We start from the raw sequence: 3447 nt of genomic DNA on the forward strand, positions 1-3447 counted from the left end.
CTAATCATGGTTAATGTTTCAGATGTAAGATGTTGTCTGCACCCCGTGTAATTTCCGTTAGTTTCTTTTCTCAGTGTGGAGACTATGCCAGTGGAGAGACCAACGACGATTACCTTGAGATAGTGGGATGTGCATGGAAGGAGCGACTAACTATGTAGAGGAAAGCTGCGCTCGCCGGCACTGGTCAGGTATGTTGCTTTCCTGTGCTCGTTTCACCGCCATGCTATGCTTCTTTACCTTTCTGGCTATTGCGGTGCAAATCTTTGGAAGTTTCCCCAAATTATCACATTTTGGAGCTGTTGTTCTATTGAAATTGAACAAACGAAATCGTAGATGGTTAGCAGGGCTTTGGTCCTTATTTTCTTATTTTCTTACATACCATTTGTCTAGGCCAAAGGTGTGATTCTTCAGGGTTAATACTTCTATATATTGTTAGCTCTTGATTCTGTTTTTCTGGGACATTTATAACAATTTAGCTTCAAATTTACTTGTATTTTTTCTGGGGCATTTTGAAGTGCGTGCGCAAGCTTCAAGTATGTACAGTGCACACACTTTTGTTTGACAAATTATAACCCCAATCAAGGTCCAAATCGAAGCATATATGACATCACAAATGGATCTAAACAAATGACGTCACAAATGTCCTCCAAGGAATGGTCATATAGAAAAGAAACTTAAAACAGACTTCGTTGGAAGTATGTTGTTTTCCTTTCTTGAACTTGTATTCCGTCATTTATTAATATTTATTTACCATGTCCATTAACGTACTATGAGCTAATTTTACATAACATTACAGGGGCCTAAATGATTGAGGAGTGAAATTAGATCATGGCCTTTCATGTTTGAAGGTATTGTTCATGTAAATTTGTTATTCCTACTGAAATTGACATACTAATCCTATACGCACCTGAATATTCTTGCAGGGATATAGTATTACGATAACTCTCAAAAATCAATATTGTATAATGACAGAAGTTAATAATCTAAATCAGCAGGAGCAAGCTTTGGATGAGTGTATATACTAGGTTGGTAGCTGTTGCAAACAATAATCTTCAAATTCTTGAATGCTCTACAAAACATACAATCTGCTTTATTGCTGAACCAAATAAAAGCATGATATAACTTGTAATCTTGTTTTTCTTGCAGCGAGATGTGCGGAAAGCTAAGCGGGTTAATGGAAGATGAGAATGGTCGAAGGTAATCAGAATTCTCCAGTTAGTTATAAGATGCTCTTTGGGTGTGGTGTCTTTCATATAAATAAAAAAGTTGGAAGATTATTGAACAACTAAAAGTCATTTTGTCCTTTTCAAAAAAAATCATTTTGTCTATTTGATGGTTATATCTCTGACAGGAGACCCCATCTTGTCCTTAGTACCCAATTTGTCAATATGTGTGCTTTATGATAATTTTTTTGTTTGTTAGTATTAGAAAGAGTGTCACATAGCTAGGATACTTGTGGAGCCATTGGTTGGTACATACGATTTGAGGATTACCAGATAACAGTCTTAATTGTCAAAAAGTTTTTTACATTAACATTTAATGTTCTTGATGTATTATCAGAAATGAGCAATGTCTAATCATTGGGTGACAACTAATGCACTAGCTTTGTTTTAGTTTTGTGTAACAATGGTCTCAGCTTAGGGAGTCGGATATTAACATATAAAGCATAACATGATCACACCGCAATTTGCAAAATATTCACTCTGTAAGGAAGTGAAATACCTTCTCATTATATGTGATGTTCTCCAGTCCTAAGTATGTGTTTTGTCTGAGCTGAAGTTTATTTCTTTACACTCAATTGCCCGTATTTATTGGTTATTATTTTCTCGATTCACCAACGGTGACAGCAGAGTTGCGGTGACGGTGTCAACCATGATGTTATATGGAGATGCACTACTGGATGCCATTCTATTTGCTCCATGTGCAATTTGGTAAAATTGATTCATGTTTTAAATTCAAAAGTTATGTTCTTTCAGGTTGTAAACTGCATCCTATAGTTATTCATGCATTTTTGTCTATGCGATGACACGTATAAAACGCATTGTCAATGTTTAGATGATGGTGGTATAAGAAGAAAATAAACTGCTATTTTTTATCCTCGACAAGATATTTTGGGTCCTTTTTCTGTGCTAGCATCTTTTCTTTTGGAATGGGATAGTTAATGGTGCTCTTATAAAAAAATTGTTGTCTCCCTTCATTCCGAAATATAAGCCCTTTTAGAGATTTCAATAGGACTACATACGGATGTATAAGCTTCATATGTAGTCCATATTGGAATCTCTAGAAAGGCTTATATTTAGGAACGGAGGGAGTACAAGAAAAACAACTGCGGCCACCTTTTTTTAGTTACTCTATTCCAAGGTTGGTACTACTCCCTCTGTTCACTTTTATAAGTCCTTGAAGACATTTCAGACAACATGCAAATCAGTTCATTTTCAGCTGTCTGAAACGACTTATAAAAGTGAACGGAGGGAGTAGAAGATTTCAGAAGGAAAATGAATGCAAAACAAACTATGGAGAAAGTAATATGTGCAATATACCAAACTGGAGGAAGAAATAGAAATCAAGATAAGAACATTACATCAGTGGTGGTTTGAAAGAGGCAAAAGCAGGGAGGAAGGTAAAATAAGAAATGTAGAAGAGCTCTCTTATATTCCCTACAAGCAAGTTGATTAGTGCTCTTGTATTTTCAAGAAGGAGAACAGAATTACTGGAAAAAAACGAAATGGAAATGACCTGAAGGAGGAACTTTGAAGGTAAACTGTGATGGGCTTTCTTTTCTGGAAATAGTAATGGTGGCTGGGGATCTATCATTAGAGACGATGAAAGAGATGATATCGTATGTACGATGGGTAAAACTCTGAATATACTACGTTACTTGCATGTTGAGATTGTGGCGGCTCACGAATGAGCACAATTAGTTGTGACTGCTAAGTAAAGTTGAGGTATAAGCAATATTAGTTTTGAGACTAGCGGGTGTGGAACATGAAGGGAAAGATCTCTCTTGAGGTCTGCATTACTATGCTGGATCTGAAGGAGTTTCTCTACTAAAACTTCTACAGTTTTAAAACTTGTGTACTCCAGTAGAGATTGTAATAAAGTAGCACATTCCCTAACCGCCCTGGGTTGTAGTTTAAACATAGAAGCAAGCATTGTAATGGACCATGATGAATCTGTTGTAATTGAACAAGTGTCATGCCACTTAGTTAGGACGTATATGTAATGCAACTGTCTGCAATTTTTTTTCTTGTGTTTAACTTGTACGCCGAGGTCCAGTTTAGAGTTTATGAGGTATTGCACATGCATTCCCACTATTGTGTGCCGAATAAATGTGCATGACACACAATCTAAGAACAGAGGAAAAGGAACAGAATAAATGTTAGCACTAGCACTATGCGCCTATTCGAGGAGACGGAAAGCATCACAAGGTTAGAGAGAGAGAGAGAG

The 3447-nt window shown here is 36.5% G+C and overlaps 1 long non-coding RNA gene across 1 annotated transcript; it reads left to right on the forward strand.

Moving 5' to 3' along the window:
- Nucleotides 1-1207, forward strand: LOC119293618. Its single transcript, XR_005143148.1, has 4 exons — nucleotides 1-188; nucleotides 797-848; nucleotides 924-1025; nucleotides 1147-1207. It is a non-coding gene; the product is annotated as an uncharacterized LOC119293618 (long non-coding RNA).
- The last annotated feature ends 2240 nt before the right edge of the window (nucleotides 1208-3447 follow it).

Source organism: Triticum dicoccoides, chromosome 4B (genome assembly GCF_002162155.2).
Source record: "Triticum dicoccoides isolate Atlit2015 ecotype Zavitan chromosome 4B, WEW_v2.0, whole genome shotgun sequence".
Taxonomy (NCBI): Eukaryota; Viridiplantae; Streptophyta; class Magnoliopsida; order Poales; family Poaceae; genus Triticum; species Triticum dicoccoides.